A 27,829-nucleotide genomic window follows, 5' to 3' on the forward strand; every position below is an offset into this window, starting at 1 on the left:
CATTTGAGGAAAATTATGGAATATGACTTTACTGTGGAAAAAAAAGTGTCAATATGTTATGACATGGTAAATTGCTTAGGTATAAAATTGGAAATTTTTTGAATAAAAGTATGCCTAAGGTGATCAAATAAATTATGAGAAGTGATGAACAAGATTCTTGATAAAAACAAAGTTACAAAGTTGCCTAATAAAGCCAAAGACATGGTGATCTGGTCATCTAATAAGTATTTGATTATGTGAATGAGGAAATATGCTAGATTTATGTGAGTATTGTGAATAAATTAGCACCAAGAATGTGATAAATATTGTTCAGTATCCGTCATGTGATCGAGAATATGAAACCTTTTTGAGATATGTAAATATGTGAAATGTCATATGTTAGAATTAAGTGACCCGAATTCTTATTTAATAAAATACGATGGAAAATAAAATAAAAGTAAAATCCATATAGTATTAGACTTGTTTTATTTTATTTTAGAATATAGTTTTTAAACCTTATTAAACTCCATCTATTTTATATTGATTAGGATAAGGTGTTTCAATCCTACTAGAATAAGGCTTTACAAGCCTATAAATAGACATAGTCTATTCCTCTTGTATTGATTCAAATTTTCGACATAGTGAATTTTCTTCTCCTCTGCCCGTGATTTTTTCCCGAAAGGATTTCCATGTAAAATTTGTGTGTTCTTTATTTTATTTTTTATTTTATTTTATTTTTCACATCATATGTATAGAAAATCTGTAACGCCCCAATTTTCGGGAATCCTGTGAATGTTGGCATAGGTTTAATTATGTTAGTGGGCCTCTAGAAGGCCCAAGCTTAAGATAGAACCCGGTAATTTTAGTTAATTTTTGTTCCATAAGAAAAAAGGGAGTGAAATTATGAAATAGGACCTATGTGAAAATGTTTGAAAATGCTATAGGCTAAATTGAAGTGGCCAAATAAATAGGAGTGCAAAATAGGAGGATTTGCATGACAAACCTCCCATTTTACATGAAGTGGCCAGCCATCATGTTGTTGTAGACAAAATGTGCACTTGATATCCATAATTTATTGTACAAATTGATACAAATTGATAATAGGTTAGGTAAATGTTCCATGATAATGGGTTAGGTAAATGTTTCATGATAAGAATTTCATGTCTTTTGTATTAAAGAATTAAATGGATGAAATATGAAGTTTTATTAAAAGAAAAAGGGATGAAAAGAACAAAGTTTTGTCCATCTTTGTTCATCATAGCTGAAAGTTAGAGAAGAGAAAGGAGAGGAGAAAGCTCTTGAGTATTCGGTCATTAGGAGGAGGAAAATTGAAGGTAAGTTCTTGGTACCTTGCTTCTATTTTGAGGTTCATGAGTTCTTCTTGATTCTACCTTAACTCTTGAAGTATATTTTGATTTTTAGTTGTGTTGTGAGCATTTAGTCATGAATTAAAATGAAGGAAATGGTTGTTGTTTCATGTTCTTTTGATGAAAAATGGAAGATAGGTGAAGTTGAGCCAAACAAATGAACATGCATGTGCCTTAGATGCTAAAGGGAAAAATCGGCTAACATGTTGTGCTTTAAAATGATGAAATGGAGATTATACTTAAGTAAAATCATAGATATGTGATGATTGATTGGTGATATACATGTTTAAATAACAAGCATACAAGTTAGGTGTGAAAGAGTGATTTGGTAATAAATCTGCTTGGGACAGCAGCAGTAACGTGACTTTAGAAAATCACCATAAATTGTGGGAGATGAATTAGAAGCTGAATAAATTATGTAATTAAAGCTTAATGAGCCTAGTTTCAAATGAAATAAACGAGAATATATTTTGAATTCTGTACAATGAGAAATTTGATTTGAAATGAAGAGTGGTCAGATTAGTCAAACAGTGAAACATGAGAAACTTTAAGAAAAATCTGGTATTGATTGGCCATACCAAAAATTCTGAAAATTTTATGGATATAAGATATATGAGTCTATTTTCATGGAAAATTAACGGCACTTGATTTGGAGTTTCGTAGCTCCAGTTATAAATAATTTAGTGACTGTTGCTCAGAAAGACAGCTTGCAGTGAAATTATGATTATGTGGTAAACATTGACAAAAATTTGTTAATGAGTTGCTTATTGATTTCTTATAAGCTTACTATGATCTGTAGGTGTGGTTGGCCGAATATTGTAAGGGTTTAATACGTAGTTTGTATTTGAATAGTTAGATTAACGTGTTAGTAATCCAATTGTAGGCGGTTCGTGTGTGGATCTTGTCAGCATATCGTCGCAAACAGGTGTGTAACTGACACCCTCTCATAGACTAGATTGGCAAAAGCCGAAATGCCGAAAAGTCGGTATTTTGGGAATTTGCGAGTGTGCAAATGCTCGTAAGATAGTTGGGTTTGTATATTTGGTAATCTAAAGTAATAAACCGCAGTACGCGCGATTTCGTACATTTTGATAATTTGGGCTTAATGGGCCAAAGATCGGGTTCATGGGCCAACGGGCCCAATTTGATAAGTATGCACGGTAAGTGTTCTGATAGTACGTAAATAGTTAGGATATGCATGAAAACCCTAAAAGTAGCTAAATTACTATAATACCCCTATGTATGGAAAATTACTGTTATACCCCTAGGTGCAAAATTACCGTTATACCCCTAGGGTTAATTTTGACTGAAAAGCATGACGATCTGATTCTGTATGATGTATGCCATGATTATATATCTGTTGCATAGGGACATGGGTTATATTATGGAGGAAGCGTTCTGGTGGCTATGCCACAAATATCTGATCCGGTGGCTCTGCCACATATATCTGTTCTGGTGGCTCTGCCACGATTATCTGTATCTGGTGACTCTGTCACATTATCTGTTCTGGCAGTCATGCTGCAAATTCTGTAGTGTGTAGCGGTTGGGTGGGTCGAGTTGTCTCCCCACACGGTGTAAGGTTGGTACGGGGGTGTATACGGTTGGATATGGTTGGGTTTCTGCATAAACATGTAATATCTGTTCTGTTCTGTTATGGGCCTATGGGCTTTATTCTGAATTCTGTTCTGGGCTAAGGCCAACTTATTCTATTTCTGTGGTTTGAGCTGATATAGGCTATGGTTGGGTTATTTTACACACTGAGTTTCCCCAAACTCACCCCTTTTATTTTCATCCACGCAGGAAATCCCCAACCATAGTGGGCTTGGAGCTGTGAGGGAATTCGGAGTGGCCACCCGTTCTGAAAGTTTGATTTTCTTCTGGTGAACTGGACACCCTTTTATTTACGTTTGAAGTTTTGGGTTTTTAAATGTAATAAGGCCGCTTAATTATTTTTAATGATTTTAATATGTATTACTAAGATAGGTAATACTTATTTTAACTGTTGAAATTGGATAGCTTTAGGGCGCGTTTTCAAAAACAACAGTTGATTTCAAAATAACACGACAACAAGCAAAGCTTCCGCAATGAAAGTATTTTCCAAAATTAATCACTTTTCCTAAAAATGACTTAATCAAATCGGTTTCCTAGAAATATCCATGACGTTAAGGTGTGGCAATGGCGGTATGCATGTCTAGGATTGGATCCGAAGGGAGCTTGGTACTTAAGCAGTCTGATGGACTCACCACCTCTTTTTCGGTTTCCTACATGATGCATAGCTTCCATTCACTATAACCCTTAATGAATTAATCTTTTGAACATCAAGTACGATTTTCTAGACTTAGAATGGAAAATTTTTTTAACGTTTTTGATATGGCATGCCGGATCCGGCCATGACTTCTGGGCCGGGTTTGGGGTGCTACATTTAGTGGTATCAGAGCCTAGGTTGCAACAACTCGGCTGTGAAATGGGTTTACAAAAACAAAAATTTTCGAAAGCGAAAATTTTATAAAGAATGCGAAAAACTCGATTTTCAAAATTTAGATCTTTAGAAAGTGGCATTCCGAATCTCCGGCCCAAGCCTGTAAGTATTACTCTGAACTTTTCTGAATATTTTTCTGAATTATCTGTCTGTACTGAAACCCTACTAGGACACTCTAGATAGGATGATACTGAAACCATAGGAAAATCTGATAAGAGACTGAAACTGTAGCTAGACTTCGATTCTGCGAAAACAAACTCTGAACTACTGTCTGATTCATAAAACATCTGTAATAAAAACTGAAATATTAATTGATGCATAAAAATTCGTAATCAAGATAATACAATATGAGTACAAGAGGCTGTGGACAGAGCCGAGGAAGTGCTCGAGCGGTATCTTCGTCTTCGGGACATATGCCGGCGGCAGATGCACCAGTACCATCGGCAACAAAAGTAGAGTCTCATGATCGTGGTGCCGGGGATGACACTCTGTCGCAGGCAATGCTTCGTGTTTTGGAAAGGGTTGCCGGGATAAGTTCGGGCAACGAAATTTGAGGATCTATTTCTGAATAACTTCGGGCTAACGGAGCGGAGATCTTTAGGGGCGTGTCTGGTATAGCCCCAAATGTGGCAGAATATTGGTTGGAGGCCACAGAACAGATTATGGACGACTTGGACTGCTCTGAGGAGCCTTTGGGTCACTCGGTTAGGGTAGACAAACTGTATAGGGATGTACCCTTAGAAACTCAAGGCAAGGTTTTTCCTGGAGATCTGATGGAGTTACCGTTCAGAAAGTTTGACCTCATTCTGGGAATGGATTGGCTTGTTAAGCATAAGGCGACTCTGGATTGTGCTGCTAAACGAATGGTGTTAAGAACTACAAAGGATGAGGAGGTTATGGTGATAGGTGAGAGAAGGGATTATTTGTCCAATGTGGTGTCGACATTAAGAGCCGAAAAATGGATTCGGAAAGGTTGTGAGGCCTAATTGGTATTTGTAAGTCAGTCGGAAGAGAAGGGATTGTCAGTGGATAAGGTTAGGACCGTAAAGGAGTTCCAAGATATTTTTCCGGAGGAGCTTCCAAGATTGCCTCCGAATCGAGAAGTTGAGTTTGGAATAGATTTGTTGCCTGGAACGGCGTCTGTGTCCATCGCACCGTATAGGATGGCACCGAAGGAGTTAGTGGAGTTAAAGGCTCAAATTCAAGAGTTGTTGGATAGGGGCTTTATTAGGCCAAGCATGTCTCCATGGGGAGCACCAGTGCTATTCGTGAAAAAGAAGGATGGTACGATGCGGATGTGCATTGATTATCACCAGTTGAACAAACTGACGATTAAGAATAAGTATCCATTGCCAAGGATTGACGATCTATTCGACCAGCTTAGAGGAGCTTCTGTATTTTCCAAGATTGACCTTCGATCTGGATATCATCAGTTAAGGGTCAAGGAGGCAAATATCCAAAAGATGACATTCAGGACTCAGTATGGTCATTATGAGTTTCTGGTTATGCCATTTGGACTAACGAATGCTCCTACAGTGTTTATGGATCTGATGAATCGTGTGTTCCAACCATTTTTGGATCAGTTCGTAGTCGTCTTTATTAACGATATCCTGGTATATTCTGAAACTGAAACGAAACATGATGAGCATCTCCGTATAGTGCTGTAAGTATTAAGGGAGAAGGAACTCTTTGCGAAGTTCAGCAAGTGTGCATTTTGGTTGAGGGAGGTAACCTTCTTAGGACATGTGGTCTCTGCCGAAGGGATTAAGGTGGACCCTCGAAAGATTGAAGCAATTTTGGAGTGGAAGCCACCTAGGACGGTGTCGGAAATACGAAGTTTCCTAGGACTGGCAGGATACTACAGAAGGTTTGTAGAAGGTTTTTCTGTGATGGCAGCACCTCTGACAAAATTCATAAGAAAAGGAGTACCGTTTGTATAGACTGAGAAGCAGCAGGAAGCTTTTGAGAAGTTGAAGAAAGTTCTAACTAAAGCACCTGTGTTAATTCAGCCGGAGTCTGGGAAGGATTTTAGTGTGTATAGTGACGCATCACACGTAGGTTTGGGCTACGTGTTAATGCAAGAGGGTAAGGTGGTTGCATATGCATCACGACAGCTTAAGCCTCATGAGGGGAACTATCCGACTCATGATTTAGAGTTGGCGGCAATGATATTTGCACTTAAGATTTGGAGACATTACTTGTACGGAGAAAGGTGTATTATATACACAGACCACAAGAGTCTTAAGTATTTGTTGACTCAGAAGGAGCTGAACCTTAGGCAAAGGAGATGGATTGAGTTGCTTAAGGATTATGACTGTTCGATCGAGTATCACCCAGGCAAGGCTAATGTGGTAGCCGATGCTCTAAGTTGTAGAGCTGTATCTGATCTGAGAGCAATGTTTTCTCGTCTGAGTCTGTATGATGATAGAAGTCTGTTGGCTGAGTTGCAAGTGAGGCCAACCTGGGTGGATCAGATTAAGGAAAAACAGTTGAACGATGAGTCTTTGATCGCTCGTTTTCAACAAGTTAAGGAAGGGGAAACTTCTGAGTTTGGGAGCCAGAAGAGACGATGCAACAGCAATACCCTCATCTGTTTGGATTAGGTAAATTTCGAGGACGAAATTTCTTTAAGGGGGTAGAGTTGTAACACTCCAATTTTCGGGAATCCTGTGAATGTTGGCATAGGTTTAATTATGTTAGTGGGCCTCTAGAAGGCCCAAGCTTAAGATAGAACCCGGTAATTTTAGTTAATTTTTGTTCCATAAGAAAAAAGGGAGTGAAATTATGAAATAGGACCTATGTGAAAATGTTTGAAAATGCTATAGGCTAAATTGAAGTGGCCAAATAAATAGGAGTGCAAAATAGGAGGATTTGCATGACAAACCTCCCATTTTACATGAAGTGGCCAGCCATCATGTTGTTGTAGACAAAATGTGCACTTGATATCCATAATTTATGGTACAAATTGATACAAATTGATAATAGGTTAGGTAAATGTTCCATGATAATGGGTTAGGTAAATGTTTCATGATAATGGGTTAGGTAAATGTTTCATGATAAGAATTTCATGTCTTTTGTATTAAAGAATTAAATGGATGAAATATGAAGTTTTATTAAAAGAAAAAGGGGTGAAAAGAATAAAGTTTTGTCCATCTTTGTTCATCATAGCTGAAAGTTAGAGAAGAGAAAGGAGAGGAGAAAGCTCTTGAGTATTCGGTCATTAAGAGGAGGAAAATTGAAGGTAAGTTCTTGGTACCCTGCTTCTATTTTGAGGTTCATGAGTTCTTCTTGATTCTACCTTAACTCTTGAAATATATTTTGATTTTTAGTTGTGTTGTGAGCATTTAGTCATGAATTAAAATGAAGGAAATGGTTGTTGTTTCATGTTCTTTTGATGAAAAATGGAAGATAGGTGAAGTTGAGCCAAACAAATGAACATGCATGTGCCTTAGATGCTAAAGGGAAAAATCGGCTAACATGTTGTGCTTTAAAATGATGAAATGGAGATTATACTTAAGTAAAATCATAGATATGTGATGATTGATTGGTGATATACATGTTTAAATAACAAGCATGCAAGTTAGGTGTGAAAGAGTGATTTGGTAATAAATCTGCTTGGGACAGCAGCAGTAACGTGACTTTAGAAAATCACCATAAATTGTGAGAGATGAATTAGAAGCTGAATAAATTATGTAATTAAAGCTTAATGAGTCTAGTTTCAAATGAAATAAACGAGAATATATTTTGAATTCTGTACAATGAGAAATTTGATTTGAAATGAAGAGTGGTCAGATTAGTCAAACAGTGAAACATGGGAAACTTTAAGAAAAATCTGGTATTGATTGGCCATACCAAAAATTCTGAAAATTTTATGGATATAAGATATATGAGTCTATTTTCATGGAAAATTAACGGCACTTGATTTGGAGTTTCGTAGCTCCAGTTATAAATAATTTAGTGACTGTTGCTCAGAAAGACAGCTTGCAGTGAAATTATGATTATGTGGTAAACATTGACAAAAATTTGTTAATGAGTTGCTTATTGATTTCTTATAAGCTTACTATGATCTGTAGGTGTGGTTGGCCGAATATTGTAAGGGGTTAATACGTAGTTTGTATTTGAATAGTTAGATTAGCGTGTTAGTAATCCAATTGTAGGCGGTTCGTGTGTGGATCTCGTCAGCATATCGTCGCAAACAGGTGTGTAACTGACACCCTCTCATAGACTAGATTGGCAAAAGCTGAAATGCCGAAAAGTCGGTATTTTGGGAATTTGCGAGTGTGCGAATGCTCGTAAGATAGTTGGGTTTGTATATTTGGTAATCTAAAGTAATAAACTGCAGTACGCGCGATTTCGTACATTTTGATAATTTGGGCTTAATGGGCCAAAGATCGGGTTCATGGGCCAACGGGCCCAATTCGGTAAGTATGCGCGGTAAATGTTCTGATAGTACGTAAATAGTTAGGATATGCATGAAAACCCTAAAAGTAGCTAAATTACTATAATACCCCTATGTATGGAAAATTACTGTTATACCCCTAGGTGCAAAATTACCGTTATACCCCTAGGGTTAATTTTGACTGAAAAGCATGACGATCTGATTCTATATGATGTATGCCATGATTATATATCTGTTGCATAGGGACATGGGTTATATTATGGAGGAAGCGTTCTGGTGGCTATGCCACAAATATCTGATCTGGTGGCTCTGCCACATATATCTGTTCTGGTGGCTCTGCCACGATTATCTGTATCTAGTGACTCTGTCACATTATCTGTTCTGGCAGCCATGCTGCAAATTCTGTGGTGTGTAGCGGTTGGGTGGGTCGAGTTGTCTCCCCACACGGTGTAAGGTTGGTATGGGGGTGTATACGGTTGGATATGGTTGGGTTTCTGCATAAACATGTAATATCTGTTCTGTTCTGTTATGGGCCTATGGGCTTTATTCTGAATTCTGTTCTGGGCTAAGGCCAACTTATTCTATTTCTTTGGTTTGAGCTGATATAGGCTATGGTTGGGTTATTTTACACACTGAGTTTCCCCAAACTCACCCCTTTTATTTTCATCCACGCAGGAAATCCCCAACCATAGTGGGCTTGGAGCTGTGAGGGAATTCGGAATGGCCACCCATTCTGAAAGTTTGATTTTCTTCTGGTGAACTGGACACCCTTTTATTTACATTTGAAGTTTTGGGTTTTTAAATGTATTAAGGTCGCTTAATTATTTTTAATGGTTTTAATATGTATTACTAAGATAGGTAATACTTATTTTAACTGTTGGAATTGGATAGCTTTAGGGCGCTTTTTGCAAAAACAACAGTTGATTTCAAAATAACACGACAACAAGCAAAGCTTCCGCAATGAAAGTATTTTCCAAAATTAATCACTTTTCCTAAAAATGACTTAATCAAATCGGTTTCCTAGAAATATCCATGACGTTAAGGTGTGGCAATGGCGGTATGCATGTCTAGGATTGGATCCGAAGGGAGCTTGGTACTTAAGCAGTCCGATGGACTCACCAACTCTTTTCCGGTTTCCTACCTGGTGCATAGCTTCCATTCACTTTAACCCTTAATGAATTAATCTTTTGAACATCAAGTACGATTTTCTGGACTTAGAATGGAAATTTTTTTTTAACGTTTTTGATGTGGCATGCCGGATCCGGCCATGACTTCTGGGCCGGGTTTGGGGTGCTACAAAATCTTTTTTATTTATATATGTTGGTTGTGATTTTAAAATGCCCTAGTAAACTTAGTGAAATAGATAGGATATGATTAGCATGCCAATAAGGATTTTTGTGTACCTGGAGTTTTGTTGCCTTCGAACTTTGCACATATTATTTGCACCTTTTGTTGCCTTAGGGCTATACTGTCAAATGCATATTTTGGCGCCTTCGAGCTTAGCACTTTGATGCTCTCTTTGGTATGTTTAGAGGGATGTATTCTATTGCCTTCGAGCTTAATACTTCTGTACTCTCCTTAATGTGTTTGGGTGGCTTGGTACTTTGGTGCCCTTAGTGTGTTTAGGAGGGATGTGGTATGGTAGCTAGAACTATGTGCTCTTTAGTGCGTTCTGGAGAGAGTCTTGTGTATTTGATTCATTTTCTTAGTGCTTACTATAGGCTAAGTGAACTAGAATCTTGATAATAAAATTTTCTTACGTTTATGAATTGGAAAATGTATTTTAAAATGGAATATGTTAAAAGCTTGACAAGTTAAAATACTGTATTTAAGTTAAACTAAAGGCCAAAACATATGAAATTAAGAGCAAGACTTCTTGTTTGTATTATCCTAATAAGGGAATTGATAAATGAAGTAATATTTACACAAGGAATAAATGACCATAAGTTGAAAGTTTATGTAAACATGTTATGGGTTGGTAAAAATGGAATAAACCTTAGCAGAAAGATTGGACCTTTAATAAGAATTCTAAACATTAACCTTGATAACATGATTGGCTAATAAATTAATAAAGAAGTAAGTTGAATCCTTAAGATTCGGGTATAAGAATTGAACTCATTTGATAAATTAATTGTGGAATGAGTGAATCTTGAATTAGTTATGGCCAAGGGGGTAAACATTAATAATGGAATGGATAAGTTAGATTATACTTGAGTACTTACATAGCTTTTTAAGCTCAAATGCTAGTTGTTTAAATGTTCAAGTATCAGATTTGTTGTGAAGCTATGGTTTTGGTTTGGGAGCTTTGCATCACCCCTCATTTGAGGTTGTAATGTATTTATATTAGTTGTTATCCTATAAGAACTTTGGCATGTACATCAAGACTTAGATTTTAATATTGTATTTGTAAAATTTAAATTTTGATTCAAGTCATTTATGTGTTTTTAATCAAGCTTTATTTCATTATTTGACTTTAATGTGTTTATGACTTGAATTCTGAGTCTAAATAAGTTTAGAAATTGAATTATAATGATTTTAAATTCAATGATATACTATGGTATTGTTTGGGGGTTATTTAGAGTACTTTAGGATTGATTTTCACCTCTAGGGACATTGCAATATTTAGCCTCAATGATATTGCAACAAGTCAAACAAGAGGAATTTGCTACAATGCAAGGAGATGTATTAGTACATTTTGCCACTTGTGTGGACACTACAGTGTCTAGGTGAAGCCCATGCACTGTTTTGGGTAGACTGTTTCAAGTACTAAACACCTTTAATCATCCCAAACCATCCTCAAAGCCCGTTTTAATGTTTTTAATGATTCAAAATATTTTATAATTGTAATTAAGCTTATCTAAAATTCTGAGTTTTGTTTTATAGAATATTAACATGTTCCCAACAAGTATTTAAAAGAATTTTTTTGGTCAAAGTTTGAAAGTTCTCTGATAACACCTTTCATTTATATCGTATGTTGGGACGGGTGAAAAGAGTTATAATTTTTATGTAAAATTAGTTAATTACTATTATTTATAATGTTCTAATAGAAAAGAAATTGATTAGAATATTTAAAAAAGAAGAAAAAAAAAGAATTCATCTCAAAGTTATTATATATAATTAAAATTTAAATAGTTAACATGTATTTGCATAAAATTTATTAAACATAAATAAAATAAAATAAAAAGAGAAGATAAAAACAAAATATTACTATCATTATATTGCCTAGGCCTTGAGAACTTTAAGACCCTAAGTTGAAGTCTCTCTCTATATAGACCATGTGTGAGTTCTTAGACCATATTCATTCTTGTTTATCTCTCACCATATTTTGATCTTGTATAGATTTACTCTAGTCCAAGTTGGGATATATTTGGTTATTAGTTTAATCGCGCTTTAAAATGATTAATTCTTAATTATTCGAATATGTTCATTGTAATTGCAATGCGACTATATTTGTAACTACAAAAAAACTTACACATATTAATTGAGAAGTATATTATGTTTAACATATGATTATATTATAATATAAACTAATTTATAATTTAATTAAATTTTTATTATTTTTAATATAAAGATTGAAGTTAAAAAATAATTAATAATTAATAAAGGATAAATTTATTTTTTATTTAAAATTCATTTAATAAATAAATCTTAAAAATTAGCGTATTTGCCATTTAAATTTAGGGGTAATGGATATTTTTCTAATTTCAGGGTACCTAAAAAGATTTGAATACTTTTTTTTATAAATATAAATCTTATATTATAAGTTAAGAGAAAAAAATATTAACACTAAAACTGGAAGTCTAAATTTTGAGATACTATCAGACTTTTAAGCAGTTGTTGTTGATAGGCAAGCTCAAATCTGTTGTATATTATTTTTAAGTAAAAGAGAATGAACAGATCTTAATTAAAAGAAAACCCAAAGTATAGCTATTAATTTCAAACAACAACATAATCATGTTCATCTATAAAGTCTTCATCTTCGCTGTCTGACTCTGAAATCAATACCTCTTCCCGTATTGACCTCACTGATGTCTCTACGGGCTCCAATCCCTATCCATTATCAAAACCCATTATCTTTTTTGTATATGAGACACAAGAAAACAAACTTGTGGAAGAAAAACTTACCTGCAAAAATATCTTCAATGCTTGTTCTTGGGAATTATTGTTGATCACTTCCAGAGCTGCTTCCTGAAACCAAATCTCAAGAATTAACTAAAAACCAAACCATAAATGGAAACAAATTTGTGTATTTGATGATCATCACTTACCCTGGCTAACTTCATTTCCTTATCAAACAAAGCTTTCGGTTCATTTTCAATACCTAAATGCATCTCACCATGTTCAGCAGGTGATGATGATGAAGAAGAAGATGAAGGATTCTCCATTCTACTTTCTCACCAATCAAACACAAAAAAGAAGAAGGAAAAAAAAAACCTAGAGTCAAAGATAAAGTGCAAAAACAAAGAAGTTAACGTACGGTTGTTACATATATATGAGCAAAGATGGACTCACCTGTGATTTCATTATAAGAATCTTGTATACAAATGTCAATACCATAAATCCATAGAGTCTAACCGTATTCTTAGTGACGAGCAGTAAACTCCAAAACAGTCATTCAAACTCAGCGTTTGAATTTGTAGGATTCCAAATCAGATATAAATGTAATTTGCGTCAGTCATTGGCAATGCAAAAATTGTTGGTTCTCTATTAATTTTGCTGATACATCGCCATGTATATAAATTTTATAGTAATATTTTGACTTTGTTATCGATTCACATGCTTCCTGGATATCAGATTTGCCTGTATAATGTACATGTTTCTCCATTAATGACACACAACTAACTTTGATCTTTCAAAGGGAATACTATGCCGCAATACGTATATGTTGCTCCTTATTTCTTGTAGGAACTGAGATTGCGTATGTATGACCCGTGGAGAGTTGTCTTAGAGTAATTGTGGGAATCGTTGTTCATGGATTTTGTTGTTGATTCGATGCATTTAAGGTTTTATATTCGAAATATTTTTCTGAATGATGAAATCGTTGAGTAAGATCCTCCTCTTGTTGAGTAAGCCGACTATCCAAAATCTTTGAAACGAGAATTGATTCTAATGTTTTAATTCAACCAAACCATATTTCATTCATTAGTAAATTGTTGGTTAATTCAAATTTATTCTTGTAATTAAAAAAATATAGTACTAATCCCTTCAGATCTATTTAGGGTTGATTTGAATGGGCGGTGTGTTTACCTGCAGTTAATGTAAAAATAGTTGTGGCAGTGAGATTAGTTACTATAGCGTGAAACAAAAAGTAAACTAAACGTATTGCACTGCACGCACCCTATCGTCCATCCAAACACACCCTGATTCTTAGATAATAAAAAACTAATTTACTTTTTCTTAATAATATTGTATTATTTATTTTACATTTTTTATTATTTTATAGTTAGGCTTTTTAATTATAAAATAATGAAAATATCTATGAAATTTTGAAAATATTTTTCCCCCGTACAAGGACAGCCAAATAATAGCAATTACAAACCAATGAACTTAAATAGCAATAAAGAATAATGCATTCAAATTTTCATACATCAACACTAGAGCTGAGTCTAAAAGTTCCTAAAACCTCTGTAGAGTATTAAGATTATGATTTAGTCCTTCTGAAATTTTGAAATTATTATTTTTTATTAAATTGAACTATATTCTAATATAAGTATGTATTAAATATAATATATTTTTGAAGTTAATATAAAAGTTTATTTTAATTAAAATATTAAATTAAAATTAAAATTAAATCTATTTTAACAGTTAAAAAATGAATAAATTGTATGTATGCCTTAAATATAATTGTATCGGATAGAAGATTGTCCACGTGAAATAAGATAACTACTTAATCTAGATTTAACACACCTTCATTGTTAAAGTAATAAATATTCTGTTAGAAACAGTTACGGAGATGAGATATAAGGATGATGACTATCATGAGTTCCATTTTATTGGGAATCAAAATGTATCTGCTCACAGGACAACACATTCGTTCAAGCTCGAAAGTCTACTTGAAAATGGGCTTGCATAAAATTTAAGGCTCTTTTTTTATATGGATTAGGCCTTGGGTAAGATTTTTTTAATCCAAATCCGGTCTAACCCTAATATATTATGTTATAAGAAAATTATATCAATTATATATGTTAAATAATAATCACATAGTTTTATATTTATATTAAATCACTAATCCAATAATTATTAAATTTGTTATCCAAAACAGAAAAAAAAAAACTTATCCAACTAAATAACCCAACCCAAAATATAAAATTTTAAAAATTATATTCAATACAAAAATATATATTATATTTATTTGTGTTTTTTAATATAATAAAATATTTATTATATTTATAGTAGTAGTTTTTAATATAAATTATTTTTAATATGTTAGAAAACTTTTATTTTAGCGTTTTTAGTGCGTGAATTGTATTTAAAAAAATTAATAAAAATTAATCTAAAAAATTAAATATGAGAGAGTCAGGTCAGGTTGGATTTGAATTTATTTTTTTGAAATTAGACCAAGTTTGATTAAAAAAGTAAACGCCTTTTCGGTGGGGCATCTAGATTCATGTCCTCCTCTAGATCAAACCATGTAAGATAATTTATAAAATGTGTGTAACCATTCAACTCTTTGGATTGGTTACCACCATAAAATATGGGGAGATAAAGTAACCTCTTAGATTTCCTCCTGAATTCAATTTTTTTTATATAAATGAACAATTTTATGTGTAGAGAGTAGAAACCATTTTGCCGAAGGAAAAAAAAATTCTTTTTTAATATAAATCTTGATATTTGACTAAGGAAAGAAGCTTACCCACATTATGCTCTTTATAAGTAAAAACTGAATAAAAAGGAAAATGAACTGGAGAAGAAAGTATTCTTTTGCTCCAACATTAGATTTTCTCTTGTTCTTGATTGAAGGAGAATGAAAATAGAAATATCTTTTGTTCCCTATTAAAGAAAGGTTATTATCTCTTTCTTTTGTTGTTTTGATTTCATTTTTTATTATTAAGTTGTTGATCGTATGGTTTATGTTGGGTTTTTTTTTTTAATAGTTTGACTAGATTTTATTGATTAGAAAACAAATAGCATAATGAGGAAATGTTCTTGTAAAACTTTGAAACTAAGACCTAAGTAGAAAAAAATAATAAAAGATAAAACCGGCCCAAAAGAGAGTAAATGGCCTAAAATAAAAACAAATAACAATTGAAAAAAACAAAAGAAAGAAATGGGAAACCTAATCTAGTCACTGTCAACAGCTGGTACCCATTAATTATCTGTCATTTCAAATCTCAATACCAGCAGTTCAACCGATAGCAAATTTCAAAAAAGCTTTCATTTCTCTTATCCTTATCTCTTCAAATCTTCTATGGAGACTCTTCAAGCTGGGTGTCTCGGCCATTTCTCCTCTTGTTCACATTGAATATGGGTGAAAACTGCTCCCTCTAGGTACTTTTCTTCTCCTTTTCTTAATTCTTCTTTTGCAAGTTCGTGGGCATAAATATTCCCTGATCTTTGAACAATTTGGAAGTTGATTTCTTGGAAATGTTGTTTTTCACTTTGAATGTCTCGAATAATCGCCCTTATAACTGATTTATCTGTCGCTGCTGAGTTGTATTTTTTTATGACCGCTTTTGAATCTCCTATGATATCTACTGATTGAAAACCCATTGAAATCCCTAACTTTACTGCTTGTAACCCTGCATGTGGCTCTGCCATGAACGGAGACGGTATTGTGGAATGGAGGACTGTCTTTGAGGCTAAAAACTCACATCTCCCTCCACACCACCAAACCTGAGGCTTATTTGGAGTATTTACCGTCAAAAGCTGCATCAAAATAAATTGCTACTCTCGCATTTCTTTCTTCCTGTCTCTATCTTCTACTATCGTTTGAGGTAAGTGGCTTTTTTTCCACCCCATCGATCTCTACTATATAACTTTGGATTCGGTTCGATAAATCTCTTCCTGTTATTATTTTCCCCTCGTGAACTAACTGGTTTCTTGAACTCCATATTGTCTAAACAGCAGAGCAAAAAAGTCGACATTGTTTGCTGTTACCCATGGTGAAGACCCAAGTAAGCCATTTCCACAAATCTTGAATATTAGTATTAATGACCCATGATAGATTTATGTTTTACCATGTCTCTGTTGTTGTAGGGCATTGTATGAAAACATGGTTGCTATCTTCTTCTGCATTTCGACACCGAGGACAGGAAATATCTACAGCCACTCTTTTGAATCTTAGATTTGTTAAAGTAGGAATAAAGTTCTAGGAAATACGTCATATAGTGATAGCAATTTTTTATGGGAGATGTAAATTGCATAGCTTTCTGTAAAAAATTTTTGTTTCGGCCTGTATAAAATAAGCACTAGGATCCATAATAACCTCTTGTAATAGTTTGTAGGCACTTCTGACTGAAAATTCGCAAGAATGTTCTCCTCGCCAAACTTGGAAATCATCATGTTCTTCTTCTGCCGGAGGAATTTGCAAAATCTTCTGTGTTGTATCCGCTTGAAAGGTATTAACTCTTAGATCTATCTTTCATTTTCTTGTTGAAGCATCAATTAAATCTAAAACTAACTCTACTTCTGCATTGTTAGAATTGTCATTGATTCTCTCTGTCAACTCTCGGTACCCACCGGTCGTTCCAAACAGATACATGATCTCCCCTACCGACTTGCCAACATAAGCTATCTTTCAGTAACCCTTTTGCTGCCCAAACGCTCTTTCAGGTAAGAAAAGGTAAATTCCCTAACTGTGCATTAATAAAGTCTGAATTTGGGTAGTATTTGGCTTTTAAGTCCTTTGCTAATAAAGAATTTTGAAAATTAATAAGGCGCCAACCTTGCTTGGCTAATAAAGCGATATTAAATTGACCAAGAGTTTGAAACCCCAAACCACCATTTTTTTTGTGGTACAAAGATCCTTCCAAGCTTACCAACGAATGCCCCTTTTGCCACGATCTTTCTGCCACTAGAATTTTGCAGTAATACTCTTAAGATCAACACATAAATATTTAGGTAGTAAAAAATAGGCCATCGTATACGTTGGAATAGCTTAAAGAATGGCCTTAATAAAAACTTCTTTCCCATATTGAATGAGATGCTGAATACTCTAGTTTTCAATTCGTTGCTTAAATCTATCCTTTAAGTTTTGAAAAAGCTCTTTCTTCTTTCTGCCCACCATATTAGGTAATCTAAGATAACATTCTGGATCATTTGAGCTTCGTACTCCTAATGTGCGAGTAACTAATCCTCTTTCTTCCTCTTGTGTATTAGTGTTAAAGAAAATAGTTAACTTTTCAAAATTGACGCACTAACCTGAACAGGTTCCATACTCGCGTAGAATTGTTTTCAATAAACAAGCTCCCCTTTCAGTAGCATCTCCAAGTAAAATGCAATCATCAGCGAATAACAATATAATACTTGTGGCCCTTTTTACTAGCCTTAACCTCTTTTAATTGTCCTTCTTGAATTGCCAATCTCATAAGACAAGATAAGCCTTCTCCATAGATTAGAAATAAATATGGGCTCGAAGGATCACCTTGTCGTAATCCTCTCGTTGGTTGAAAACTTTCCCCAGCTTAACCATTAAGTACCACTGAATAAGAAACAGTAGATACGCACTTCATAATAGAAGCAATCCAGCTAGGGTCAAAACCCATTCTCATTATCATCTCCTATATAAAATTTCATTCAACTCTATCGTACGCTTTACTCATGTCGAGTTTAACTGCCATCAACCTCTTTTTTCCAAAATTTTTTCGTTTTAGAGTGTGTAAAATTTCATATGCCAATGATACATTATCCGAGATTAACCTTCCTAGCACAAAAGCACTCTGTGTGCCATCGATGCAATTTTCCAAGACTTCTCTAAGTCAATTAGTAATAGCCTTTGCCATTATTTTAAAAATGACATAGCATAAGCTAATAGGACAAAAATAAGTGAGATAGGTCGAATTTGCTCTTTTAAGAATAAGCACAATATGAGTAGTATTAATTGGACTAAGCTTCGTACCTCCATTTAGATGTTGAAGACAGAGAAGTGTGACCTCTTACCCAATGATATACCAGCATTTCTGAAAAAATAAGGCCGGAAACCCATGTGCTTTTGTAAGCCCCATTCCAGTAAGCACCTCCCAAACCTCTTCCTTTGTATATTGCACCGTGAGTCTTTGATTATCCTCTTCAGATATACAACGTTCAATACCCGATAAGAGATGTTCATAATGTCCCTTTTCCCTAGCTTCAAATAAATTTTGGAAATAAGATTTAGCAATTTCTGCCATTTCTTGTATATCCTCCGTTTCCCTTCCTGTCATATTCTATAATTTTCAAATACAATTTTTCCTTTGTCTTTGTGTTGCTTGACTATGGAAAAAGGTTTTATTCCTATCCCAAAATTTCAGCTAATTAACTCGAGCTCTTTGCTCCCAATATCTTTCATCATTCTCAATCTCAAAATTCAATTGCAATTTTGTATCAATCAGCTTTGCTAAATTATTATCACTCATTTTGGATTCCATCATCTCAGACAGCTTTGAGGATAAAAATTCTTTTTTCCGTTTTCTAGACTGACAAATGCGTACAGCCCCTCTCTTAGCCTTTTTTTAGACAATCCAGCTTCTGTAGTAAACCTTCTGATGTCGTTTCCCAAATGAGTTTTATTTCAGCATCGAATAACTCCTCCAAGACCCACCATGTCTCGAATTTAAATGTTTTCCAACTCCTTCTATTGTCTTCTCTTTTCGTGATAATTAGAAGAGGACAATGGTCAGAGAACGAGTGCACCAGATGTTAAATGGTAGCTTCAGGGAATATAGACATCCAATTCTTATTAGCCACACCTCTGTCCAAACGCTCTTGGATATTTGTTTCAGAAAAATTTCCTCTCTCCCAAGTAAACCAATTACCAGAATAACCCACATCCATCAGATGACAATCTTCTAGAACATTTCGAAATACTTCTATTCTTCTTTCGTCTCTAGGCAACCCTCCCTTCTTTTCAAAGCTATACATAATTTCATTAAAATCTCCGCAAACAATCCAAGGGAGTTCCTTATTGCTATATAGATTTTTTAATAGATTCCATGATTCATCCCTATCTTGTGTGTAACGGGAACTATAAAATCTTGTATATCTCTATTTTTTCCATTGTCAGTATCTTCAATAAGCACGTCAATGTGCCTTTTTGAAAAATTTTGAAGTGTGATGGTAGCGTCACCTCTCCAAGCCAAACATAAACCTCCTCTAGATCCATCGGGGTCCACATCAATGCCATTACCAAGGCTACAGCTTCTTCGCACTCGTTCTATTTGAATTATGTTTATCTTTGTCTCCATGAAGAAGACCATCTAGGGATTATATTTTTTCAACGTATGCCAAAGCTTTCGAATTGTTCGTGGGTTCCCCAAACCACGGACATTCTAACTTAAAATTTTTATTGCGATCGGTCAGTTTACCTTTTGGCAACCTCTGATGATAAAAAGTATTGTCCAACATCCTCTTATTTCTTGCTGTTACAGTATTGCCTTCTTCTCTTATTGTTGGGTATTCACTTTCCCCCTAGGCATTTTTTTTCCTTCCTCTCCAATTAGCACCCTTTCCTCCAAATCATGTTCCATTACAGAGTGGGTCTATTTGGCCAATAAATTTTCCCCCCATTGTGAAAAAGAGGGTAAATTAACTTCAAATTGAACCTCAAGACAGGGTCGATAGATACTCTAGTTTTTGACTTATTCCTATTTCTTCATGGCATGTATTCTAAGTTGTGTTCGCCATAGAGATTTCTACATGTGTCGTCTTCTTTATCTTCAATTAACCAATTACTCTTCATTACCAAAGGTTTTTTGGGTTGCGCTCGTAAAGAGAAGTTCCAACCCATCACCACCACTTCCACCTCTAACGTCATTTTTGCCTCACAAAAAGAATCACTATGACCCAGCTAACCACAATAGAAACAAAAAAGAGTCGGCCCTTCATATTTTAATATGACTTATGAACACTTCCCTGAGAACATAACCTGCTTTTTCCTCTTTAATGTGTAACGGACATCCAATTGAACTCGAATTCTCATAAAATTCATATTAGCTTTCCCCAGATTTGAACTATCATGGGCCAAAAATTTTCCTAAAAATTCACCTAGTTGCATTGCCAAACTTTCAGAAAAATACCCCATTGGAATATCATGGATCTGTACCCAAAAAGGCGAAAAGATTAAAGGGATTTTCAATGGATCCTCCCCCCACTGTAGTATGTATAGAACCAATAAATGATTATTAAACGTTCATGGAAAGCCCTTCAGAACTCTGTCGATATCCATAGCATGAAAAAATTGAAACAAAAACCGTCTTTCTCCTAGATTTCGGATTTGAACGCCTCTAACTGGGTGCTATAGGTTCGCCATGGTGCTTTTCATTGCTAGGAAATGAATAACACTAGCTATTAAAAAGCATCCCACCAGTCGAAAAGTACTTTCTTCCTTTTCCAAACTTGGCTCAATTTGTGCTTGTAAAACTGTTTCTTCTTCTTCATCAAGCGTTAATTCGGCAAATTCATTTTCCATTATTGCATGCTAGAGATTAAGCCCCGTTGTGTGCTATCCTGAAAGATGAGAAGAGATTCTAATAGACTGCTGCAACCAAAATTTAACTTTGAACAAAATAACCCAAAAAACTTAAGAACATGTAAGAGAGGCAGATGCATGCGTGTTAGGGTAGCAGAATTTTTAGTTAGCTCACTTTTATATTGGGTTTTTAGTTTTTATTTATTTACATAATATGTTATAAAGTTATGTTTTGAAGATTGTAAAATCGTGAAAAATATGTGTTTTTTTCCTTATTTTAACATATGAATTGATTGTTGTCTCTAAAGATTTGTTTTACATGAAGGCGCAAAGTATATTTTTAGTTTTATTAACATGGTTTTTGTGTGTTTTAATGAGCTTGAAATCTTGATGCAATGAGCTTACTACTGTCATACAAGGTTTTTGTTAGCTTGATAATATATTGTATAAAGTTTATGTTATTTTGGGAAAAAGTGTAGATAAACCTATGATGAATCTGAAGATGATTTTTCTTTTTCTTTTTCTTTTTTGATGTTATAATGCGAAATTGATTAGTGCATGTAATATTACATTGCACCTGATCAATTGGTTAACATGTTATTATTATCATTTTTATGTGAAATTAGATTTTTATAGGTTATTTAATCTTTTACAGTGGCTAAAGATCTTTAGAATCTGATTTGTGAGATTTGGAAGTACCAGATCTTGAAGAGACAACATGAAAAAGAAATTCAAACTTAGACATTAGATGCTAATTCAATTAAAAATTAGGCAAAGAAAATAAGAAAGGAGAAACAAATTGAAATAACTTTTTCTTGGTGGGCAATTTTTGGATCTTAGAAACATGAAATTTTAACTAACATTAGAAAAAGATTCATAGGAACAAAATCAAGATTGAAAAAAAAATTAGGTAGCGACTGAAAAAGATAGATGTGAAGATGAACAAAAGGCGATGTATGATGGAAACTTCTGAAGAAAAACTTCATCAAACTCCACTAAAGGTTTTAGCCAACCCTCCAAAAAAAGTTTCTTAGCAAACCGAAGTGTGAAAAACAACAACCTTGATTCATGAAAAGAAATAGAGTTGCAAGTACTTCTAAAAAGATACAAGAAAAAAATCTTGCAAAAAGAGAAAACTCTAGAAGTTATTATTCATAAAAGAATGAAACTAAATCATGTACATAGAGGGCGTGAATTGCCTTTTATATGCGAAAACTAGGATAAATTGAGTCCTAATCACACTCAAATTACCTAAATCTCCAATAACAGGTAAAAACCCTACATGATTATAACTTAACCTAATAGGAGGAAATTTGGCTAGCCTATATATATAGGCTATTTGAACCAAATTTTTAACTAGGAAATATCAAATAACTTAATAAATAAATTGCCTATAATGAGCCAATTAACAAACATGCCAAAATAAACTAAGTCCTAAAAGAATAAAACACTCAAAATGGGTTGTTCTTCATAGGCTCGACATTGTGCGCTAATTTGCACAATAAAGCACATAAACTAAGCTTGTTAACATCCTCCAAATGGGTTGGTCATCATGGATTGCACTCTTGAGCCCAAGAATGGGTTTGTGGCCTTCTGATTCACCCTCTTTGTTTAAGATAGATCAAATTCTATCATTTTGAAACATTAACTCGTCTTCTTGCATACTTTTGGTCATAAGGTCTTGAATGAGCATATTAAGCTCAAACTTAAACTGTTTGGACTTGCATATCATAATTGAGCCTTGAGAAAAATGAAGTCTATCTTCATCATTCTCCATTCCTCAAAACGATTCATCCATGAATCTACAATGTCCAAGGGAGAAAGATTAGTCACATTATCTCATGCTTAGTCCCTTTCTTATCAAAAAGTCTGCAAAATCTTAATTCTTGAACTCACACTTGTGATCAATTTTAATCCTCTTAATCATTCCAATGACATGGCCTTTATCATTCATAAAGCCTCTACAAAGTTTTCTAAATTCATCAGAGGTGCTAGATTTGTCTCTAAGGAATCTTTCCCAAGGAAACTTGAAAATCCATCCACACAAATAAGCACATAACGTTTTTCACCTATGCCAAAAAATAGTGGTGTCATTGTTTGAATGTGAACCAATTTTTTATGCTTTTCCCTGTGTTGCTTGCCTTTTAAAGAGTTACCACACACTTAAAGAATGGAGCCACTCAGCTTTAGAATCCCTTTGATAGAATCATATCGAACTAGCCTTTAAAGTTTATAATAGTTTATATAGTCAAGCTTCTCGTGCCATAACTTTGGTCTGAAACATTAGCATTATTGCATTTGATAGATTGAATCACTCTATAATAGTTGTAAAATGTGTGAGCCCTGTAATGCCCTCAACTCGACCTGGTTCTCTAGGTCCGAATCTCAAGTGGTACTACACACAATACTTAACCAAATATCAAATAGTTAACAAACATTCCTTGCTTAAAACATTTTACTTATTAATTTAATTAAGAAACTTGAGCTCTAAGAATAAGAGACAGTATTAAAAAATAAAATTTTAATCCAAACTTGTTACAACACATTACAGTATAAAGTTTGTGAATGGCAGAATCTTAAGGTGTAACGTTAAACTACACTACTTCTCCCTTGTATGCATAATATTCCAATTTTCCACTATTCTGGCGTACTCTTGGAATTGTCCCTCCTAGCGTATTCTCATACCATACCCATGAAACAACAACAAACATTGTAAGTTCAAAAGAACTTAGTGAGCTTTATCATAATAATACCTTAGCAGATAGTTTATAAGATTGGAAGAACATCAGTGTGCTAGTTATCCTTCTGAACCACTTACTTCCATTTTAGGCAGATACAATTCCGACATACACTTCCACACCAACTATCATACTCTTGATATACCAGTTCTTTCTTAATAGTCTAACTGAAGATCCTTTTAGACATTTCATAAATCGTACGCACTTCTCAAAAGAATATACCTTCAGAATCAAATTTATATAAATCATTTCTTAACACACAAACTTATCCTAGAACAGTTGTTCATAGATATTAATCACTAGCAGATACATACACATTTGGTGAATACTTACGCAGATCTGAATACCATCAAACTACTAATCAAATCATACATTGGTTCAATACCATACAAACTCTCACTGATAATGTACTACACAGATAATTCAGATGAATTCCACATCACTTTATTTAGGAACCTCAGATACTCAAGATAGCGATAACTCAGATTCAATATACTTTCAGAAGAAGATATTATACAACTCAGACATAATAGATTCCAAATAACTCAGATTCAACCATTTCCTAACTCAGACAAACTTGAATTGACAATTTCTTATGTCTTTCATAACCATGAATACACCTATTTTCAAAACAAACAAATTGTCAGGGTGGATATCCTTTTTAACTTACAGATACACACTTCTTTTCAGAACTTCCTTATCTAATTCAACCAAATTAACCTTAGATATTCCATGACCTTATCATAGAAGTATCTATCATAGAACAATCAGAAACTACCAAAAGGATGGATAAGCATACCTTGCCAAACAGATTTAGTAGAGTGCGTCATAAGGGCCAAACAGAATACGCCATAAAGGCATCATACAGATTCATGTGTTTATTATCCCAGCGGACTTTCATAGAAGGTGTCATGGGTGTCTCCTTCATTGACTTATACATAAGTTCATGTATCGTGATATACCCAATCAATTTACACATCATCGAAGGTTACACCATGAACATTCATATAGATATATCTTGCCATGGGTCTTAACCACATGGCTTTACACACATTCATGTATCGTGATCTATCAATCTAGTCTTCATTTTACTGGAGGCTACACCATAAGTGTTTCCAAATCATATCACGATACAATGGGTATCAACCTCATGGTCTTACACTTGCTTTCATATCGTGATCTACCAATCTGGTTAGCAATCTAACTGTCCTACCAGACACTTCAGAAAGGGACGTTTCCCATAATTTAATTACCTAGATTTATTTGCATTCTAGATTGTCTCATACATTTCATATCTTAAATTTTACTTGCATACTTATCAATCAACATTCACCTTCAATAAAACTTATTATATATCATCATAGCACTTATTTCCTCTTAACTATACTCGTACACTTACCTCTTATTATAAATGCCAGACATAATAGATTCCAAATAACTCAGATTCAACCATTTCCTAACTCAGACAAACTTGAATTGACAATTTCTTATGTCTTTCATAACCATGAATACACCTATTTTCAAAACAAACAAATTGTCAGGGTGGATATCCTTTTTAACTTACAGATACACACTTCTTTTCAGAACTTCCTTATCTAATTCAACCAAATTAACCTTAGATATTCCATGACCTTATCATAGAAGTATCTATCATAGAACAATCAGAAACTACCAAAAGGATGGATAAGCATACCTTGCCAAACAGATTTAGTAGAGTGCGTCATAAGGGCCAAACAGAATACGCCATAAAGGCATCATACAGATTCATGTGTTTATTATCCCAGCGGACTTTCATAGAAGGTGTCATGGGTGTCTCCTTCATTGACTTATACATAAGTTCATGTATCGTGATATACCCAATCAATTTACACATCATCGAAGGTTACACCATGAACATTCATATAGATATATCTTGCCATGGGTCTTAACCACATGGCTTTACACACATTCATGTATCGTGATCTATCAATCTAGTCTTCATTTTACTGGAGGCTACACCATAAGTGTTTCCAAATCATATCACGATACAATGGGTATCAACCTCATGGTCTTACACTTGCTTTCATATCGTGATCTACCAATCTGGTTAGCAATCTAACTGTCCTACCAGACACTTCAGAAAGGGACGTTTCCCATAATTTAATTACCTAGATTTATTTGCATTCTAGATTGTCTCATACATTTCATATCTTAAATTTTACTTGCATACTTATCAATCAACATTCACCTTCAATAAAACTTATTATATATCATCATAGCACTTATTTCCTCTTAACTATACTCGTACACTTACCTCTTATTATAAATGCCATCATCTTATATACATATATATATACATTTTCTTATACTTGAAAAGTTTATATAAGAAAGGGTGATACCATCTTAAATTTGCACGATTTTTTGTCTTTAAATCGGTTAATTATTGAATTAATCCCTGCTAAATTAGTGATTTTATATTTTAATTCTGTCAGGAATGCAATTGGGATGCTATGAGTCAAAAACAAGCAGAAAATGACCAATTTGCAGCACAGTCAATAAAGTGAGGCCAAATCAGGAACTTGGAAATAATCAAGGACTTATCAAATTTCTTTTGACCTTCTAAAAGCTAAAATTAGAAGAAAATCTTATTTTATTTTTATTTAATTCTAATTTTTTGTAGTGGGTAGTTAGGCCAAATTTAGTAAATTATTTGTATATAAATAGGGCATTTGTGGTAGCTTGAAAACACACTTGAATTTACTTAAACAATTAAATTAAATTATTTTTCCCTTCCAATTTTATACGTGTAGCATACTGCCATTTCATTTCCATTTGCTTGTTTCTTTAGTTTAATTGCTTTCCAAATCCTTTCCATTTCTAACTTTCACCATTTTTCATTCAAATCCACTCCATATCTAATCAAAGCGTGATTAATTTCATGCTTCATTAAATTCTAACTTAGCTTTAGGCCGGTATTCTTTCCGTTCAAAAATTGTGAGATATGTATTTGTACTAAAAATCCTTCCAATCGGTATTCATTATTTCTTCTAAATATCAGGATTGAGAAATTCATCCCTTAAAGTTAATTCGATTTCTAATCAAAAAGTGCGTTGGGTTGGATTCGTATTTACAAACAGTTGGAGAAACAAGTCGTCCGTGCTGTATTCAGATCTCCGAGAACAAATCAAATGAGATAGTGATCAGGTTTAAACGTCTCGCGTGGTTGAGGCCATTAATCCAAGTTGGGTTCTTTAGAGCGCAAGGTTACCGGAATCTTGAATGGGGAACGCGTATATCTCGGTTAGATAATCGGTAAAGGTTGGTTTGCAGGTTGTATCGGGACCAACTACGAGAGGAAAAATTGGTGGTTAAAACATTTTTAGTCGCTATAACCAGCTTATTGTTTAGGGAAGAAGACTAATTTTCGAGAATCGGTTCAAAGATCGGAATTCATCGAGTTTAAGGCTAAGGCTTACTTTTTCTGTTGTCAAAACTCAAATTCATTTTCTAATTTAATTTTACTTTTGATCTCTTTAATTGCTTACTTCTATTATCTTAATTATTTAATTTCTAGACATTTCCAACTCCCTAATTTATTTTTAAAAAAAGATCGTTTGAATTGAGTAACCGGGTTAAGGTGTTTGGGTTGTCATCCTAGTTCGCGTAAAAAGGTTTGACTACTTCTAAAATAAAATAAAAATATTATTATTGCATGATTAATTGAAAATAATACCTTGCAAATTTTGGTTCAAACTCAATTTAGTGAAATGATTTAATTTACATGTTTCAATTTTGTGAACACTTGTTTATCAAACTAGATATTTTGAGCACTTATTTATTTTTTGTCTATATTGTTTGCATTGATCATGGATGTGGAAAAGACGCTTGATTTCTAATAAGTTATTGAATGATTTCTATTGTATGAAGTGCAATATGCTTGAGGGCAAGCATGAGCTAAGTAAGGGGATTTGATAACATGTTAAATTTGCTTGATTTTTTGTATTTAAATCGATTGAATCTTGAATTGGTCCCTTCTAAATTAGTGATTTTATATTTTAATTCTGTCAGGAAAACAATTGAGATGCTATGAGTCAAAAACAGGCAGAAAAGGACTAATTTGCAGCACAGGCAATAAAATAGGGCCGAATCAAAAACTTGGAAATAGTCAAAGACTTATCAGATTTCTTTTGACCTTATAAAAGCTAAAATTAGAAGAAAACCTGATTTTATTTTTATTTAATTCTAATTTTGTGTAGTGGGTAGTTAGGCCAAATTTAGTAAGTT

General features: G+C 33.9%; 2 long non-coding RNA genes across 5 annotated transcripts; one reads left to right on the top strand and one right to left on the bottom strand.

Moving 5' to 3' along the window:
* The first annotated feature begins 15,486 nt into the window (after positions 1-15,486).
* LOC107952023 (uncharacterized) lies at positions 15,487-26,341 on the top strand. 4 transcript variants are annotated; one of them, XR_001698715.2, is made up of 6 exons: positions 15,487-15,712; positions 15,991-16,158; positions 16,292-16,338; positions 16,421-16,782; positions 16,865-16,996; positions 26,038-26,341. It is a non-coding gene; the product is annotated as an uncharacterized lncRNA (long non-coding RNA). The 4 variants fall into 4 exon arrangements; XR_001698713.2 differs by having other exon boundaries at positions 15,520-15,712; positions 16,289-16,338; XR_001698714.2 differs by having other exon boundaries at positions 15,551-15,712; positions 16,289-16,338; positions 16,865-17,006.
* LOC121216018 (uncharacterized) lies at positions 24,865-26,031 on the bottom strand. Its single transcript, XR_005911983.1, has 2 exons — positions 25,860-26,031; positions 24,865-24,965 (listed from the first exon to the last, which is right to left on the bottom strand). It is a non-coding gene; the product is annotated as an uncharacterized lncRNA (long non-coding RNA).
* Positions 26,342-27,829: the final 1,488 nt, after the last annotated feature.

Source organism: Gossypium hirsutum, chromosome A02 (genome assembly GCF_007990345.1).
Source record: "Gossypium hirsutum isolate 1008001.06 chromosome A02, Gossypium_hirsutum_v2.1, whole genome shotgun sequence".
In the NCBI taxonomy this organism is placed as follows: Eukaryota; Viridiplantae; Streptophyta; class Magnoliopsida; order Malvales; family Malvaceae; genus Gossypium; species Gossypium hirsutum.